A 21,042-nucleotide genomic window follows, 5' to 3' on the forward strand; every position below is an offset into this window, starting at 1 on the left:
TCGCTGGAAATTTCCTCAACGACATCAGTAGTGAGTCAGTATCTTAGTTGTGGAGAGGAACAAAATGTTGATAAAAGATGACATACTGTGATGAGAAATGAGGCAACTAAGTATTTAAAAAATATATTTGTTTAACAGTCTCTGTTCCAAATTGTCACATATATTTAATAATTTCGATCAATAATTTTCAGATCTATAAATAACAATAACACATTAATAATGAAGCCGACCTGGAGGTGGCGGGCCATTCTGTGCGGAGGGGCGTGGTGAGTATGCAGTCTGGCGGCAGCTCATTGAAACACTACTAACAAGTCCACCACTTTTTATTCAGATCCAAGCAGCTACACTCAGATGCCGTAGTGTAGTGGTCATGCCCCTTAGGATACGTGGTGAAATAGGCGCACATGGTGTGGAGTCAGTTGGTGACTAGCAGCCAGTCCTGATGTGTAGTATGTGCCCCGGAATGCTGACGCCTGCAGCCTGATCGTGACACACATCCGAATCAGGCGTGCCGCGCTGTGCGTGAGTGGCATCAGAGGCGAGAAAGGCGACATGAACCCTTGCAAGGGATGCCACCCTACTGGCTGGAGTCTTGCATCTGCAAATGGTGGCACGAAACACCAAGATGCCTGACCGCACCAGCGTACAAAGGAGAGTAGCTTTACCGCCCTGGTCATGACCCACTGCACCTGGACGGGAGTCCAGTTGCTTCTGGGGCAAGTGTGGGCTGGCCCACGAGTGTAATGGTGGATGGCGTCATTGTAGGAGCCAGCCGGGCCCGTGGTGTGCCGGTGCCTGGCATAGTCTCCTCGTCATAGGTGGTCTTCCAGACTGTGAACATCTCTGCTAAAAAGTCACAGCTACTTATACGAGAAAGGGTCATAATCAGTCCTCCTACAAAACTAGTGCTACGGAAAACTTCTGCACTACTGAATTCCTCCTCCTTAAAGCAACAGATCATTAAGAGGTTAAGACCGCGTGGTTGTGTACCAACAAGAGTTATGGTTCTCCAAAGATTCATCAGGAAAGTGTTCCATTACGTCCAATAGTGAACAACGTTGGAGTTGCTAAATATGATTTAGCCAAACATCCCGCTTTTTTGCTGAGACCGTTGGTGGGCAAATGCTCACATCGCATCCGTAACTCAGCTCACTTTATTAATAGACTGGTGGCTCTCCGTCTAAGCTGTTATGACCGTCTGGTTAGTTCTGATGTGGTGTCACTTTTTACAAAGATCCCTCTCGCAGAATCTTTACCACTAATTGACAAAAAGTTTCAGGTGGACATCACTGCTTTGTTTCGACTTGCTCTATACTCAGTCTATTTTATGTTCAACCAAGAATATTTTGAACAGACTGATGACGTCGCCTTGGGTAGCCCTTTGTCTCCCCTTGGTAGCCAACCTTTTTGTGGATGGTTTCGAGGAGAGCACTTGAATCATCTACCCTTAACCAATTGTATTTTGAAGAGATGTGGACGATTTTTTCAAAGTGTGGCCTCATGGAGAAGATACATTGATGGAGTTTTTTATCACCTCACCTCCTTCATGACAACATTCGGTTCGCTGCGGAAATAAAGAAAAATGGTGGTTCGCCTTTCTAGGATGTCTTGGTTACACGAAAGAATGATGGCTCTCTAGGTCATTCAGTTTATCGTAAGACCACTTATACTGATTTGTATTTGCAGATGTCAAGTTGCCATCAAGCGTCGCAAGCCATGAGCTAGCTTAAAACACTCGTACAAAAAAACTCACACTGCTTCAGGTCAAGATGGTTTGCCTAAAGTGCTCGTCCATCTAAAGACACTGATCGGAAAGACGGGTATTCCTCCCAGCAGATTAACAGGGCACTGTCATTTAAAACCAAGAATCTGGAAGAGGATACAGAGGAGAACACGGCGGCAAAATCTGTAGCTTTTCTTCCTCTTGTGGGCAACATTTCGTTTAAAATAGCAAAAATCCTCTGTAAACTTCAGGTGAAAGTGATTTTGCGTCCTTTTGGGATCAGTGAAAGGGACTTGCTATTGCGGAAGGCCGGAAGTTACAACACCTTATGAATGTGGTACGGATTACATAGGAAAGACCATACGCACTCTCAAAGAGCGCTGCACTGAACATCAACGTTGTTCTCGCCTTTTCAAACCAAGCAAATCCGCTGTTGTTTAACGCTGTATGTCCACAGTACATTCAACGGGGTATAACAGAACGATGTTTCTCACCACAGCAACATCTTTTTGGGACTCCATTATTAAAGAATCCGTGGAAATACGCCTGGCGTAAAAGCAGTTGAACCGTGACCAGCTGGATAGAACATGGGACCCTGTGATCTCCACTATTTGCTCTAATTGAAGACAACAGAGTGCGCCAACAGCTGTGGTGAGCGTTAAAGAGAGGACATCTGAGTTCCGAGGTTCCATCAGCGAGGGTGCTGCCACTGGGAAGTGTAGTCTGTTTGTCAACCTGAGTTTGACGGAATGCACAGAACATTCGCAGCATGCTGTATAAGGCGGAACAGAACACGTCTTTTTCACGCCTACAAATCCTTGATCTGCTCCATCCTTTGTTATGCCAGTGTCACTTGGATTTCCACCCCTCCCAGGTTCTATAAAGCCCTCCAAATCCTAGAACGCCATGCACTCTGCCTCGCCTTCCATATCCGCCTTCCATCCCCAATGAACATCCTCTATGACCTCATCTCCTTCCCCCACCTTCTCCTTTTCCTTGAATACATCCACACCCTGTATATTGTCCGTCGACTTGATCCCCCCTCCCACCCCCTGGTGTCCCCCTTCCTCTCCACCCCCAGACCATTGCCGCACCTTTAACGTTGTGTCCCGCCCTCTCTTCATCTCCACACCCTCCACCTCCTTTTCCAATGCAACATCCAGCACCTACCCCTCCCAGATGATGAACTTCACCCTGACGCCTAGCCCTCCAACCAACTCTAACCCCACTTTCCTCCTGCCTCCTCCTCAGGGCTCCCTCTCCTCCCCCTCCCTTCTCCTGAGTGGCTTTCCCCCTCCTACACCCTCTCCCTCTCTCATGCTCCCCTTCAGTGTCTCTGCACTGCCTCCTCCCTTTCCTTCCCCCTTCATCTCCCTCCCTGCCCATCTCCTGCCTCTTGGTGCACCTCCTGGCCCCTTTTTTTCCTCTTCCTCCCACTCCCAGCCATCCCACCACACCTTCCTCTCCTATTTTTCCTGCCTCTCCAGCCTCCAGTCCCTCAGCAGGACCCTACCAGCGGTTTTTTATTCTTCATTAGTGCTCTGTCGTTTCCGGTGTTTTTTTTAAGTGTCTTGCTGTGTGTGATTTTTATCCTGTGGCCGACTTTTAACTTGTGTTTGCCTCCAGTGGTTTTTAAGTGCACTTTGATTTGCCAGCTGTGTTCTTTTAACATTATGTCGACTTTTTAACTGTCCCCCAGTGCATGTCCCAATCTTAGTGTATATTTAACTCCCATCACTCCATTTACTGTGTTTTTTATGTCTCCTTATGATGCCACTATTTTATGTAATCACTCCTCTGTATTTTTGTAAAGCCAATTAGCTGTAGAGTGGTGGACTGTGCCATTGTCAGCCCTTCCCTGCCCATATGGGGTAGGGGAATGAAATTACAATAAAGTGAAAAAAACACGTCTTCGACAGCCTTCAATCGCTCACCTGGAGATTGCTGCCAGCAGCCTAATCGAAATATCACGGTATGAATTAAAGGACACGCTGCAGGTCCCTAATTTGTTTGAACATTCACTTCGCCACGAAAATTTTAAAATTCCTGTCTTATAACCCCTTAAACACTAGGAAATACACTGCTGGCCACCGTAAATGCAACACCCTGAAGGAAGCATCCGAATCAAGTGAAATTTACACCATGGGTTTGCAGCGATGAGATATGCAACTGATTAGAATTTCAGCGCAGACGCACATCACGCGCGCCTGTGGCGCCACCTCATAGCGCCACTGAAGGCTTGGCGATTTCGACGAGTGTACGTTCGGCACGTGTAGTTTACCTTGTGGTTGTTTCACAAGACGATCAGTTATGCCTCGTAGACAACAGCGAACATCTTTTGATCAAGTATCCGAGTTCGACAGAGGAAGGATAGTGGCTTACCGAGATTGTGGATTATCATACAGAGAAATCGCTAGTCGTGTTGGACGAAACCAAACAACTGTAATGCGGATATGTGACCGTTGGATGCAGGAGGGTACGACGGACCGACGTGGTCGATCGCATTCACCTCGGTGCACCACTGCACGTGCTGATAGGCAAATTGTGCGCATAGCAGTGACGGATCGCTCAGTGACATCCCGAACCATAGCACAGCACATTGCGTCTGTAACGCATCATCCAGTGTCTGCGCGTACCATTCGACGCCGTTTACAGCAGAGTGGTCTGTCCGCAAGACGTCCATTGCTTTGTCTACCATTGACGCAGAACCACAGACGTCTCCGTCGCCAATGGTGTGAGGACAGACGGTGTGGACGGCAGAATGGAATGACGTTGTCTTTACTGACGAGGCACGCTTCTCTCTGCAGCACCACGATGGTCGGATTCGAGTGTGGAGACACTGTGGAGAGAGGATGCTGGACAGCTGCATTATCCACCGCCACACTGGTCTTGCACCAAGTATTATGGTATGGGGCGGTATTGGATATTACTCTCGCACGCCTCTAGTACGCATTGCCGGTACTTTAAATAGCCGGCGCTACATATCCGAGGTGCTGGAGCCAGTTGTCCTTCCTTACCTTCAGGGCTCGGCCACAGCCATATTTCAACAGGATAATGCGCGACCACACGTGGCACGCATTGTCCAAAGGTTCTTCGTCAATAACCTGATTGAATTGCTTCCCTGGCCGGCTCGCTCTCCGGATCTTTCGCCGATAGAAAACACGTGGTCCATGGTTGCTCAACGAGTGACCCAGATTACATCCCCAGCTGCCGCACCAGATGATCTTTGGCAACGTGTGGAAGCTGCTTGGGCTGCTGTAGCCCAGGAACACATTCAACGTCTCTTTGACTCAATGCAGAGACGTGCGGCAGCAGTGATCTCCAACAATGGCGGCTACTCTGGGTACTGATTCTGGCAGGAACCACATGTCACAGACGTCTGTAAACATAATCATTTGATACTTGGTCAACATGTTATCTACAAAATAAATCTTGATGTGCTACCTCTTGTCTTTCTTGGTGTTGCATTTACGGTGGCCAGCAGTGTACATTCCTTACTACTACGTTTGTTACAATGTCATGCATGGAAAAGCTATCTCTTACTCCTCACATTCCCCTTACAATAAGAATGATACTGAAAAACTCTTTCTCCCTTATACATTATCCTTAACAAACGTTCTTTAACAGAATATTGACTGACTCCACTGCACTCGACATCTGCTTTGTCTATAAACAGTTTTTAACCCTTTTTTTTAACGTCATTTGGAGCTTTGTTCCTGTGACAAAAGTTCCCTTTATGCTTTCCTAGAAAACATATTCCTCAACCTGTCCTCAAACACGACTCGCATATGGTGCTACCACTTACCCATCGACAAGCAGTCCCACTTATCTTCCTCAGCGTATTCTTAATCACAGACTGAATTCTTCCTGAAATGTTCGGCTTTCTGATACCTCTGCTCACTCAAAGCAACTTCCTAGTGCCTTTTGCCACAATACCACACGAATTAAGGATTAGCGGTTTTGTCTACAGTTTAATTAATTTGTCCCTTAAGGTGGATGAATCTTGTGACAGCGGTCTGCTGGAGACAGTTTCCCATAGCTGAAATGGTGTCCCACTAGTTTCCACCACACGTCGTCGAAGGTCAATTTTGGCATTATGTTCGTGCAGAAAGTTTATTATCGGGTTTCTCTCGTATGCTTCACCTACATTACTAGCCAGTCACCATATTAATGCACTTGGTCAAAGTGGCCTTTATCCGAAACACGTGGTGATGTTACGACAAACAAGTACAGTGGTGACCCAGGAAAATGCATCGTGCGTTCAATGCTTTCCAATCAGTTGTGCCTTTATTCCCAAGTGGTTCAGCGTGTCCTCAAGAAATATCGTCAGTACTGCAGTGTGGTGTTATCAATAATCATGAATACCCCTGAGGGTGAAAAAAAAGGGGAAGATGTCGCGAAAGTGGACACAGTCAAGGGGAAAACAGCTTAATACTCTAAGCTGTAGAATTTTGCCAGGAAGAAAAGAAAAACACACTCAGGTAATGATACCTTCACAGAAAGCAATCGTGTGGGTGGAAGCAATGGCAGGGAAGTTATAAAAAAATATTTTGAAAGACATTAAGTAAGCGGAGGAAACTGGGGAGAAGTTAAAATTCCTAGTAAACGAAGCTATTTCAGAAAGGAAGTTTCTCTTTTTTCCTTTATTGAATTTCGATTCTTCTAGAGGGGGGTTGGCTGGCTGCAGCTTATTACTCCGCTTATTAGCCTACAGAATAGTTAAAAACATAATAAGAAGATAATAAACAATAAAAACAGGCGATAAAAACGGTGACTTTTTAAAACTGTAAAATAACAGAATGTTGTGGAAGTTAAAATATAAAAACAAAGGTTGGTGATGTCAATTAGGACACACAGTAAGTAGACAGGTACAATAGTAGACAGACAATTAAAAAACACGGCGACAGTCAGGTTTCTGCTCACAAGAGATAAAAAATCACACCTAGCAGCAGTATGCTTTCTGTTCACAGCATGTAAAAAAGGGGACACACAACACTGAACACTCACCTATACACTGCACTATAGAGTAGACATGGAGATGACACACCACAGCCTAAGGTAGATTGGGGGGGGGGGGAGGCCCCGGACAGATGAGGGGGTGAAAAGGGGGGGGGAGAGGTAAAAGCAAACAGGGGAGGAGCCGATGCAGAGAGAGGACACATTAAAGGGAAGGGGGGGGGGCGGAGCGAACGCTAGAAGGAGTGGGAAGCCAGAGGAGGGGAAAGCAAAAGGACTCAGGAGAGAGAATGGAGTCAAAGAGTGGGTAGGTTGGGAGAAATAGGATGGGAGAGGGGGGGGGGAGGGGTAGTATCTCTAGATTACTTCGTTAAAGCACTTTTTCGAAGAAAATTTTTGGAGTCTTATGAGCCGGAGAAGGAAATCTCAATGCTGAAATAGCTGCTTATATTTTCAAAATTGAGATATATTTTCAGGGGAAAGGGAAACATTTCGGAAAATATGGAACAAGATCTGATCTCATTTCAAAAAGTGTAAAAATAAGAGAATCGTCCTAACGTTGAGAGCAATCGGAAATGATGGAAAGGGGCCAAATGAACCAGTAGTATTCTAGCATTCACGGATGGAACACTGATGCACACGCGTTATAGAATGAAACAGAGCTGGCAGTATGAAGAAGTTCTGGGTAAAGCAGTGCAGGCCAAAGAGCTATTGTTGTCCACGCTGGAAGGGCAATGGGTTTCATAGAGGGAGCACAGTTAATTTGTAATTCGAAATCTAAATCCCAAGATAACCACGATGATATGGAGGCTAATTATCACAAACTGTTAGAGAATAAACTGATTCGTAACGTCCCAGCTGGCAATATTGTTGTTCTTGATAACACCCTGTATCATACTGTTCAGACAAATGTAGTCCTGCTTCTGCAACTCGCAAAAAGAACATACCTGAATGGCTCATTCAGAATAAAATCAGTTTTAACCGAGCTGAACAAGAAATAAGCTTCGCGCATTATAGTAAGCCGAAGCCTATTTTTAAAACAGATGCAGTTTTAATGGTTAAGGGATATACTGTTCTGAGGCTCCCACCAAACCAACATGATCTGAACCCTACAGAGTTGATCTGTAACACAATGAAACAAAAAATTGCAAAGTAAAATCGTTAATCTGACTATCCTAAAATAATTAGTGAAAGAGTCTTTACCTAAGATTACCCAATGTGAATGATTAAAACCTTGCGAACATGTAAAAGGAATTGAAATTGAATATCGGTGCGGGTATGAGTTGGCGGGACAAGCAATAGAGAATGTAATAATGAATGTTGGTCTGGAGAGTGAAGATGAACATGCAGAACATGACAACGACAATGATGTGTAAACTGATATGGCGAATGAAATTGGAACGGATTCCAGTGAAACACGTAACTTGACTTCTATCCTTTGTGTGAGGTACCATCTACTTCATAACGCAAATGACCAAGGTGAGCTAGTTTTCATTGCTTATGTAATCGTATCGTCCTTCCTTCTCTCCGCAACTCCCATTACGCGCTGACGCACAATATACCGACAGAAACGCCCTCACTCCAAGGTGCAATAATGTTGTGTTCGACTAATACGCTCGTTGCACGTATCAGACTGCTGCTGCTTTGTAAACAAATCACAGCTCTACAAGGTTGTTTATTCCACAACATCTGCAGTATATCAGTATAACAACTTCCTGTACATTTCCCTTAGTATCCACCATACCATCACTGTCTACAGTTCCACTGTACATGACATTATGTTCACCCCTCTTCTGAGGAAATATCTGGGTCTGTACCGTTTCTCCCACAACATGTGCAACATATCACTACAACAACGTCCTGCACATTTCTCTTAGAATCTACTGTCTACAGTACCACACTGTATGTCACTACGTTCACCCCTCCCTCCCCCGTCCCGCCTCCCCCTTCTGAGGGAATATCTGGGCCTGTACCGTTTATGCCACAGCATCTGCACCATATCACTATAGCAACTTCTTGTACATTTATTTCCGTTAGTATCTACCATACCATCACTGCCTACAGTACCACTCTGCATGACACTAAACCCCTTCTGAGGAAATGTCTGGATCTGTACCGTTTCTTCCACAACATCTGTAACATATCACTATAGCAACGTCCCGTAAATTAATTTCGATTAGTATCTACCATACCATCACTGCCTACAGTTTCACTCTGCATAACACTATGTTCAACCCCCTTCTGAGGAAATACCTGCGTCTATACCGTTTCTTCCACAACATGTGCAACATATCACTACAACTTCCTGCACATTCCTCTTAGCATCTACCACACCATCACTGCCTGTAGTACTACTCTGCATGGCACTACATTCACCTCCCCTTCTGAGAAAATGTCTGGGTCTGTACCGTTTCTTCCAGAACATCCGCAACATATCACTATAGCAACATCCTGTAAATTTATTTCCCTTAGTATCTACCATACCATCACTGTCTGCAGTTCCAATCTGCGGGATACTAAAATCGGTGGCACATGTACTTCTCTGTACATCTGGCCCAAACCCCAGGTCTCTAAACAGCACCAATTATCACCCAGTGGGATAGAAACTACTGCAATTAAATCACACATGTTGCTATCCTCAGACTTATTCAATTTAGTGCAGCTCACGCTCCATCTGGCACTACACCTGCCTCAGATGTGCGACGTTATTGCCCCTCATTTTATGCGACAGAGGGACAAACATGCGGCTCTGAATAAAGTTTGGCTCGTAAGTGTCCTATGGACGAGCTGTACACTGTCTGCTTTACGCCCTGTTGCTGTATTGGCAAAATATTTTATTAAAAGGTGATCCTGTGATAGAATAATTACGGGCAGACAAGTTATGCACTTTAAAAAATAATGAAATAAACAAACAGGGAAACATTTGTAATAAACAAAGGCTACACTACAGATTTAACTTTTAAAATCAGATGGTTTATTCAGTAAGGTCTAAGCTCCCATTGAACGGATATCCTATAAGCAGTTTTACATGTAACTAAAGTTAATTATTGAAATGTATCACAGCCCATCAGTTGTATAGTGTGACACGAAAGGTGACAGACTCCCCACTCAAATCAACCTGCGATACATATACACTATGTGATCAAAAGTATCCGGACACCCCCAAAACATACGTTTTTCATATTATGTGCATTGTGTGCCGCCTACTGCCAGGTATTCCATATCAGCGACCGCAGTAGACATTAGATATCGTGAGAGAGCAGAATGGGGCGCTCCGCGGAACTCACGGACTTCATAGTCAGGTGATTGGATGCCACTTGTGTCATGTGTCCGTACACGAGATTTCCACACTCCTAAAAATCCCTAGGTTCACTGTTTACGATGTGATAGTGAATTGGAAACGTGAATGGACAACTATAACACAAAATCGTACAGGCTGACCCCGTCTGTTGACTGAGAGAGACGGCCGACAGTTGGAGAGGGTCGTAATGTGTAATAGGCAGACATCTATCCGGACCATCAGACAGTAATACCAAACTGTATCAGGGTCCACGGCAAGTACTATGATAGTTAGGCGGGAGGTGAGTAAACTTAGATTTCATGGTCGAGAGGCTGCTCATAAGCCACACATCATGCCAGTAAATGCCAAACGACGCTTGGTGTAAGGAACGTAAATATTGGACGATTGAACAGTGGAAAAACGTTGAGTGGAGTGACGAATCACGGTACACAATGTGGCGATCCGATGGCAGGGTGTAGGTATGGCGGATGCCTGGTGAAGGTCAACTGCCAGCGTGTGTAGTGCCAACAGTAAAATTCGGAGGTGTTATGGTGTGGTCGTATTTCTCATGGAGGTGGCTTGCACCCCTTGTCGTTTCGCGTCGCCCTATCACAGTACAGGCCTACACTGATGTTTAAGCACCTTCTTGCTTCCCACTGTTGAAGAGAAATTCTGGGATTGCATCTTTCAACACGATCGAGCACCTGCTCGTAATGCACGGCCTGCGGCGGAGTGTTTACACGACAGTAACTTCCCTGTAATGGACTGGCCTGCACAGAGTCCTGATCTGAATCCTACAGAACGCCTTTGGGACGTTTTGGAACGCCGACTTCGTGCCAGGCCTCACCGACCGACATCGATACCTCTCCTCAGTGCAGCACTCCGTGAAAAATGGCCTGCCATTCTCCAAGAAACCTTCCAGCACCTGATTGAACGTACGCCTGCGACAGTGAAAGCTGTCATCAAGGCTAAGGGTGAGCCAACACCATATTGAATTCCAGCATTACCAATGGAGGGCGCCAAGAACTTGTAAGTCATTTTCAGCCAGGTGTCCGGAAACTTATGACCACATAGTGTGCATTACATGTTGCTTCACTGGCATTCTTAGATGTTAATAACTTAGATCGAATAAGCGATGCAAAGTGTCTCTAGGTAAATTCAATCAGCCCACTCTGTCATACTCTCGTATGGCAGAAAACTAAAGTCTCTCCTTCTCGATTGATGTCCCGAACTGATCACCCTGCTTTTCTTTCCTTCTCTTCCCGCGAGCGCCTTATTCACCAGCAGCATCCCCCGTCGTCATTACGCTTCAGACAATGAGAGCTCGGGCGGCTCCCCACCAAGTTACAAACTCCGTAGTGTGCTTGACTGGTATAGGAGTGGACCACCAGTCCTACACTAATGATTACGAGTAATTGACAGATTATGTCATGACATGTCTGCTGACACCAATTCTTATCATTTTAATTATATATCATATTAACGTCGATCTATTTGTGCTTTTAGCGCACCCTCACTCATATTGTCATCAACATTGATCATAGATTAATAAACCGATTCATTAATAATTCCATACGGCTTCATTTCATCAACGTAATTGTGGAGAACGATCTGGTTCGGCAACATTAGACATAAAACTTAATATTATAGAATATTTAACAACAACACTGTAATATTCTTGTTTATCTCGCTGGTGGTTTCTGTGCAATGCCACTAAGGGCCTTATGGTTTATTCTGTATCATGAAATTGAAACTTCCTGGCAGATTAAAACTGTGTGCCGGACCAAGACTCGAACTCAGGACCATTGCCTTTCGTGGGCAAGAGCTTCTGTGAAGTTTGGAAGCTAGGAGACGAGGTACTGGCGGAATTAAAGCTGTGAAGACGAGGCCTGAGTCGTGCTTGGGTAGCTCAGATGGTAGAGTACTTGTCTGCGAAAGGCAGAGGTCCCGAGATCGAGTCTCGGTCCGGCACACAGTTTTAATCTCCCAGGAAGTTTCATATCAGCGCACACTCCGCTGCAGAGTGAAAATTTCATTCTGGTATCATAAAATTATTTATCGGTCAGTAACAATAAACATTTGTGGCGTAATGAATTGTAAACATGTTTATGATTGCAGTTGGAAATTTTTTATCCGATGTAAAGCACTCAGTTGATTGATTTGGCTCTTGTATTTACTGTACTATTCTTCCTAGAATCGTTTCATGCTATTGAAGTGTATACTATGTCTGCCGTTAGCCAGCCGTATACTTGAGGATGCATCTACTTGCGGTCCATCGCTGCTGTCCTGGGGCCGACTGTAATAGCCCTGCCGGTAAAACCCTGTCGCTTACTCGCGCTAGTCTCGTCATTGCCCGTAGGCCGTCTGCATACCTGCTTAGAGATAACCATTTCCAAGCTTCTAGCTTTCTGTTCATATTTACTCAGAATAAAATCCCAGTAACGCTCCGTTAGGTTTCACTGTAGTGTCGGGATTCTCCAGAGACTCGTTAAGCTACAGTCATCTATTGTAAAGGCGTCCTCGACCGCTCAACAAACATTAACTACTTGTTATGTTCAGTTCCACCAAGCGTTGCTCCCAAAACTCGTTAAGTTACAGACTCTACAGCCCACGCATTAATAGAGTTGTTACTTCTACTCCTTTTAACTCCCACAACAGCAGCACTCCGCGCTTGGAGCTAACACTGCACAACGTCGTCACACTATTCACAAATTATCCAACTTTCCCATTCATGAGATCGTCCCACAAGGCGTAAGACTCTAGCCTAACCCTCACAGAGTTGACAGGCTTAAGTACATCAGTAGTAGTCGTATGTTTTACGGGTAGATGTAAACTAAACAAGCTTATTCCTCTCCCTTTCCACTTTCTTTTTCTCTGGCTGCTCCTTTTCCATTCTCTCCGCTTCCTTTTTGTCTCTCATTAACCCACTACTTGTTTCCTTATATTTCCTGAGCAGATCTTCCATATACTCCGGAGACGTGCGATAAGCTTTTTCCTTCTTCCTAGCCTGAAGTGTTTCCGGACTCTTGAACAGCTTTTAATTGCCCGCTTGTAACTTAGCTCCTTCAGCTGCTACCATTTTAACACCTCCTGCACAATAGTGCCTTGGGGTACAGAAAACCCCACACCCAGTGGTACTGACCAGAATATGATTACCCTTTCTCAGTCATACACACAAACACACACACACACACACACACGAATGATAAAGACACTTAAGCAAACCAATATTTAAGCAAACCACTATCCCAACACTTCTTACTATTTTACATGCTTACGTACCTAATCATATTCCATGCTCAAAACCACTCCCCGTTCCAAACGCTGCAAGTCAACACACATTTATTAGAACTCCATCAGAACTCTATTCAAAGAATATAACAACGCGCAAACAGTATCAAATTATGAGAAGGATACGTCACAGTAACATTACCCTAATACTTCTAACTCTTACTTAAGTGCATAGGAACCTCGTTACCCGGACTGGACGGGACAGGAAATCCAGATAATCCAGAAATATCTGACTTGTAGACCACTGGCAAACGGGGCTGATTATAAAATGTTTCAATGGCCGTGGATGGTTAGATTTTCCTCTAAACGGGACAGAGAATTTATGTCTTCTGGGTGCTTTGCTACAGTTGCATAATTGTAACTCAATTCTTATACCTGTTATAACACCTTTCCGGGTCATCTAATTTGGAAGCCAGCGCCTTCGCGGGTAGCATCCGATAAAAAAGTTCAGATTCACCTGCATTACAGATCTGATGTGGATTTAAGTTTTCGGGGGAAATAACTTCTTCAAATTCTTTCTTGAAATTTTCTGCAGCCACTCCACCCCCTGCAAAACTTTCACCTGTTACTGAAAGTTGGCGTATGCTATTACGAGCTTTCCGTCTTTCCAATAATCTTGGCTGGCTGTGAAGCTAGGCTGCCGTCCGATAGCTTGCTGTTTAAATGTAGCGCCTTTTCCTGTAGGACTGGACCACATATCGGAACACCATGCTCTCTTTTCTTATTGAACCAAAAGAATTACACTTCATCCACTGTTCATTCCTTGCTTTCTTTTATCGTGCAGCAGTTCTGCAAAATGTCTTTAGTGATAATTTTGCAGCAGAAATATTCAGTTTCTTTCTTGTTCTTCGGCCGGCCGCGGTGGCCGAGCGGTTCTAGGCGCTTCAGTCCGGAACCGCGCGACTGCTACGGTCGCAGGTTCGAATCCTGCCTCGGGCATGGATGTGTGTGATGTCCTTAGGTTAGTTAGGTTTAAGTAGTTCTAAGTTCTAGGGGACTGATGACCTCAGATGTTAAGTCCCATAGTGCTCAGAGCCATTTTTCTTGTTCTTCTTCCAGTCTGACATAGTTGATTTCCCAACACCGTATTCTGCCACTATATTTTTGAGATGTTCTCTTTGTCTCTTTTGTTTAATGCTCCCACCTTTTTGTCTGTCGAAACAGCCACTTTCGTTTGCTCCGGTACAGCCTCTTAATCCTGAAAGGAACCGAGCGACGCCGACCTAAGTAACGGTAGCTAGAAGCATGGGACCGGCGATCTGAACGCTGCCTGCAGTCCTAACATAACTGTACATATACCGTACTATATCAGCTTTACACGGTATATTTTTGCGTTAAAGAAAAGGTGAAGGAAACAAAAAATTAATTCGGGTTAATCGGAAATCCGGATAATGAGAGCCGGGTAAACGAGGTCCTTGTATGTTCTGCCTGAGTAGCTGTTCGTACATTTACTTTATACGCTGAGAACAACGAGTGCTTCCTTACAACACTCAACTTCCCCTCCTGAATCGCTACACATGATTAACACCTTAGCCGCGCGGTATTAGCCGAGCGGTCTCAGGCGCTGCAGTCATGGACTGTGCGGCTGGTCCCGGCGGAGGTTCGAGTCCACCCTAGCGCATGGGTGTGTGTGTTTGTCCTTAGGATAATTTAGGTTAAGTAGTGTGTAAGCTTAGGGACTGATGACCTTAGCAGTTAAGTCCCATAAGATTTCACACACATTTGAACATTGTTTTTTTTTATTAACACCTTATACAATCCTAGAAAACGACCTACGCTTTGTTCGTCTTTCACCCATATCACAAAAGTAACATTCTCATCTACGCACCTAGAGAACACTGTGCTATTAGTCGCCACGAACTGAGCTTTCCAATACAATTACATTCTTGGCAAAAGACTTATTGATGACCCATGATACCCAAAATAAAAAGACTGCACTCAGCCCACCACAGATTACCCTGCAGCAGTTGAGCCACCTTCTTCATCTCCTCATGGTGGTTGTAGGCATTGTAGGTTCCTCTTCTGTCTCCAACTGAAGTAGACCCAGGGGTGGTGGGCCACTTCTGTGCAGGATCGTGCAGTGGTGGAGAGTCTTAGCGAAGGTGCAGGCCTGTATCAGCTAATTAAAACAATACTAACAAGTCGATCACTTTATTAAAACCCATGCAGCCACACTAAGATGCTGCAGTGTGGCGGCCACGCCTCTCACAGCAAGTGGAAGGTAGGCGCATGCGCATGGTGTTACCTGGCGACCAGCCGACAGGTTCTGTCGTATGCACCCCTGAATGCTGACACCCACAGCCTTCTTGCGGCACGTGTCCCAGTCACACGTGCTGCGCTGTGCGCGAGTGGCGTCTGTGGCACGGGAGACAACTGGAACACTTGCAGAGGATGACAGCCACCCGATGGTGAGTCCCACCTTTGTGAGTGGCATCGTGAGACAATGCGGCGCCCGGTGGTGGTGGTCTTCACTGCAGTGTGGCCCAGAGACAACATTTGGATGACTTCACATGGGGAAGAATCGTCGGGAAACTGGAAGTCTAACGAAAGTAACCCAGGAGTTTCGTATTGCTCACAGCATTGTTTTCACGTGTCTTGGCTGTGATCGAAACAACAGGCACTGCTGCTTGAAGGAGAAGTGGTGGTCGAAGACATTCAGTTACATTAGCAGATGACCGCTACATTGTGCAATTGGCAAGAAAGGATCCACGTCAATCATCGGATGCAATTGCAAACACGTTTAAGAGAACTCCACTATGGCACGGCGACTTGCCTGAGACAGTACACTGTGTTCCGTTGACACCAGCATATCAGCACCACCATTTGCGATTGTGCCAAGAGCATAGGGACTGTGCCGTTGAGGAATTAGTTCGCCTTCTCTTTTCAGATGAGAGCAGGTTCAAGATCACATGGCGAGAGGTGGAAACATTTAATTCATCCAGGAATTTTGGTGAACATGATCCAGGTGTTATGGTGTGGGGAGACGTAATGGTACATCGGTGCACTGACCTCCAAATCTTTGAACATAGTACATTCACCTTCCTTTTTAACACAAAGAAACATAATAAATTCATACTTGCCAAGCAATGCCGTCTTATTACTTGTACCAAACAAATTATTAAAAGAAGTGGTTGATATGCGAAGTAGCCTATCTCTTAAGTAACGGTATTGCTGTTCCAAGAGCAAAGATGAGGGGCTATCAAAAAGTTTCGAGACAAGCCCTTTTTACTATACTCTCCAAATCTACATTTACACACTATCACCATCAAAACAGTCATCTTACACAGGACCACAGCCCTCCTAGCGTTTCTGCCACTGCTGAAATGTGTCCTGGGAGTGTTCTTTTCGAAACGTGTCAAGTATCTTCTGCGAATCGAGCTAGATTTTTGCATTGGTGTCAGAATGACGAGCTTTGACATTTAGTCACCAGCAATGGTCCTCCTCGTCGGTGGTGGTCAACGTGGTCCCTACCGCCCACTAGTAACAGTCCCAGCTCTCGAGGTCGGCGGTAGGCGATGGGGGGTTTAAAAACATTTTCACGAGGTTTCATCAAATTTTGACATAAAATATTTGGTAGGTAATTATTGTTATATGTTTTAACGTACTATAAATATGTTTTATGAATTTTATGTAGTTACTTTCCTGTTTCATAAATCACCATTTTGTGGGCGGTTAGAAAATTTTACTATTATCAGAGATACAAATGTAGGCGGTAGGTAAAAAAGGTTTACTACGCTGCCCAACATTGAGGACGGGTCATTTATAACACGCTGATGGAGGTTCTGGTAGACTTCGACGCAGTGTTACTTCTGCCCCTGGGTCAGCATCCTTGGGAACGAACGTGGCCGCAACACGCCGCATGAAGAAATCACGCGTGAGGACTGCCTGCACTATCCACACAACACACTGACAATCGCACGAATGTTGTGGATTCTTGTCCGAGGATCTTAATGCACAAGTTAAATCTGTTGACGTGTTACAGAGCTAGACTCCAAACATTTTGATACCCCCTCGTACTTCCAAACAGGGTATCAATAAGCAGACTAGCACTGACAAAAAAGGGCATTCCTGGCCAAGAGAAGTCTACTGATGCCAAACACAGGCCTTAAAATGAGGAAGAAATTTATGAGAGTTTACATTTGGAGCACAACATTGCATCGTAGTGAAACATGGACTGTGGGAATACCGGAACAGAAGAGAATCGAAGCATTTGACATGCGATGCTACATAAGAGTGTTGAAAATTAGGTGGACTGATAGGTTACGGAATGAGGAGGTTCTCTGCAGAATCGGCGAGGAAAGGAATATATGGAAAACACAAGAAGATAGGGTATCTGTTAATACATCACAGAATTACTTCCACAGTACTAGAGGGAGATGTAAAGATGGAAAACTGTAGAGGAAGACAGAGAATGGAATACATCCAGCAAATAATTGAGAACGTAGGTTTCAGATTCCACAGGTTGCACAGGAGAAGAATTTGTGCCTGGGCGCGTCAAACCAGTCACAAGACTGATGACTCACAAAAAAAGGGCCACCGTTCTTACAAGGGAAACTCCCCATTGCACCCCTTCCCCCCTCCCCCCCCCCCACCACCTCAAATTTAGTGGTAAGATGACCCAGTGGATAGCCCGTCAAAAACTGGATACCGATCAAGCATGAAATCAGGAAGAAGATGTACTGGACTGTGAAGAAAAAGCAAAATTGGAACAGTGAGCTGTCCAAAAACAGGAAGTGCAATATAGACCAGCCGGGACGAGAAATGTCTCCGTGGTTAAGCCGGCAGGGTAGCCCAGTGTGTTCAGTCAGAGAGCTAGCTGATCTCTGCAATAAAAACTGTGTGAAAGGGTCAATAATGAACAAAACAAAACAAAAAAGTTGTTACGGTGTAGGAATTCCAAGCGGGAGAGCCGTGTTCAACCCTCCCTCGTGCCGTTTTTTTCCGCTGTTCGCTTTATTCAGATTTGTGTCTGTGTCGTGGTGTAACGTCTGTTTGCTACAGCGAGGTGTAAGGTAGGGACCCATAATGACAGTTGATTCTGCACAACTACTCTATTACTCTATTAGCAGCCGAAAGAAAGTGGCTTCCGAATGGGAACCGCTGGACCAAGTATTATCAGTTCTAGATAGCTCTTTGTATCTGTTGCTAAGGCATATGGAGCCATCCTTAGAGCCCATTCCGTCTTTCGCCTTCCGTCCAATGACACGCAAACCCACCACTGTCCGCCACTCATTCTCGAGTGAGAACAGACCGGTCAGATCGGGCAGATTCGGTTTAACGTCCCGTCGACATCAACGTCATTAGTGGCGGAGCACAAGCTCGGAATGTGTCAAGGATGGGGAAGGAAATCACCAATGCTCTTTCAAAAGAACCATCTGACCATTTGCCTTTAGCGATTTAGGGAAATCACGGAAAATCTAAATTTGGATGGCCGGACGTGGACATGAATCGTCGCCCTCCCCAGTACGAGTCCAGTGCACTAACCGACCGGTCAGATGTCGTGTGTCAGAAGACGCAGCGACCAGCAGGTCACCAGGGAATTGCGACGGCACCAGCGGTGCCACACGTCTCGTCACTGGCGCCCCGATGTCGCCGCAGCTTTGAGCGTTAACCAGAAACCTGTTAACTGTAATCAATGCAGCTTCCAGGCGTTGTGTCCGCTCACAACAAGCACAGTCTCTAACCATACCCTACTGTGTAAAAAACTGATATAAACTCTCGAAAAATACAAACAAAGCAGTCAAGATTAACTTAAAAAGTACTAGCAGACTCACCCCCTCCCCCCGCACCCAAAAGAGAAAATTACCCGGCTGTGACACTACTGAAGTTGGAACGTAAGCGAAATATAACGAGGAGAATAAACAAACACTAAAATCTACTCTATAGCGTTCTCACTATACCAGAGGCCACAAGATCTTAACACCAGATATAAATTTCGCTACTGAAAATGGATGTATCAACAGTTACTTTTTACTGGAAACTCTGTTTGTTCGAAAGTTACTGCAGGAAATATACACTACCGGCCATTAAAATTGCTACACCACGAAGATGACATGCTACAGACGCGAAATTTAACCGACATGAAGAAGATGCTGTGATATGTAAATGATTAGCTTTTCAGAGCATTCACACAAGGTTGGCGCCGGTGGCGACACCTACAACGTGCTGACATGAGGAAAGTTTCCAACCGATTTCTCATACACAAACAGCAGTTGACCGGCGTTGCCTGGTGAAACGTTGTTGTGATGCCTCGTGTAACGAGGAGAAATGCGTACCATCATGTTTCCGACTTTGATAGAGGTCAGGTTGTAGCCTATCGCGATTGCGGTTTATCGTATCGCGACATTGTCGCTCGCGTTTGTCGAGATCCAATGACTGTTGGCAGAATATGGAATCGGTGGGTTCAGGAGGGCAATACGGAACGCCGTGCTGGATCCCAACGGCCTCGTATCACTAGCAGTCGAGATGACAGCCATTTATCCGCATGGCTGTAACGGATCGTGCAGCCACGTCTCGATCCCTGAATCAACAGATGGGGACGTTTGCAAGACAACAACCATCTGCACGAAAAGTTCGACGACGTTTGCAGCAGCATGGACTATCAGCTCGGAGACCATGGCTGCGGTTACCCTTGACGCTGCATCACAGACAGGAGCGCCTGCGATGGTGTACTCAACATCGAACCTGGGTGCACGGGAAGCATGTATTCGTCATCGCCATACTGGCGTATCACCCGGCGTGATGGTATGGGGTGTCATTGGTTACACGTCTCGTTCACCTCTTGTTCGCATTGACGGCACTTTGAATAGTGGACGTTACATTTCAGATGTGTTACGACCCGTGGATCTACCCTTCATTCGATCCCTGCGAAACCCTACATTTCAGCAGGATAATGCTCGACCCCATGTTGCAGGTCCTGTATGGGCCTTTCTGCATACAGAAAATGTTCGACTGCTGCCCTGGCCAGCACATTCTCCAGATCTCTCACCAATTGAAAACGTCTGGTCAATGGTGGCCGAGCAACTGGCTCGTCACAATACGCCAGTCACTACTCTTGATGAACTGTGGTATCGTGTTGAAGCTGCATGGGCAGCTGTTCAAATGGTTCAAATGGCTCTGAGCACTATGGGACTCAGCATCTGAGGTCATCAGTCCCCTAGAACTTAGAGCTACTTAAACCTAACTAACCTAAGGACATCACACACATCCATGCCCGAGGCAGGATTCGAACCTGCGACCGTAGAGGTCGCGCGGTTCTAGACTGAAGCGCCTAGAGCCGCTCGGCCACACCGGCCGGCTTGGGCAGCTATACCTGTACACTCCATCCAATCTCTGTTTGACTCAATGCCCAGGCGTATCAAGGCCGTTATTACAGCCAGAGGTGGTTGTTCTGGGTACTGATTTCTCAGGATCTGTGCACCCAAATTGCGTGAAAATGTAATCACATGTCAGTTCTAGTATAATATATTTGTCCAATGAATACCCGTTTATTATCTGCATTTCTTCTTGGTGTCGCAATTTTAATGGCCAGTAGTGTATATACACTCCAATGCACTGATCGAAACTACATGCTGTGAACTAACTCGAGACTTAAACGGAGAGACGTAACATAGTTCTTCAAATGGCGAACAATTACACGTAGAAGCCGCCTCACACAAGGATGAGCACTGACATTACGCAAAAACAGAAACTTGGAATAATCTGCTAAACACTAGCTTACACCGTAAAGTACGCAGATGTAATTCACCTCTTCGCAGAACTCCGTCCGAAAAGGCCTCGGAAGGCCCAATGG

The sequence above is a fragment of the Schistocerca nitens genome, chromosome 8, assembly GCF_023898315.1.
Source record: "Schistocerca nitens isolate TAMUIC-IGC-003100 chromosome 8, iqSchNite1.1, whole genome shotgun sequence".
In the NCBI taxonomy this organism is placed as follows: Eukaryota; Metazoa; Arthropoda; class Insecta; order Orthoptera; family Acrididae; genus Schistocerca; species Schistocerca nitens.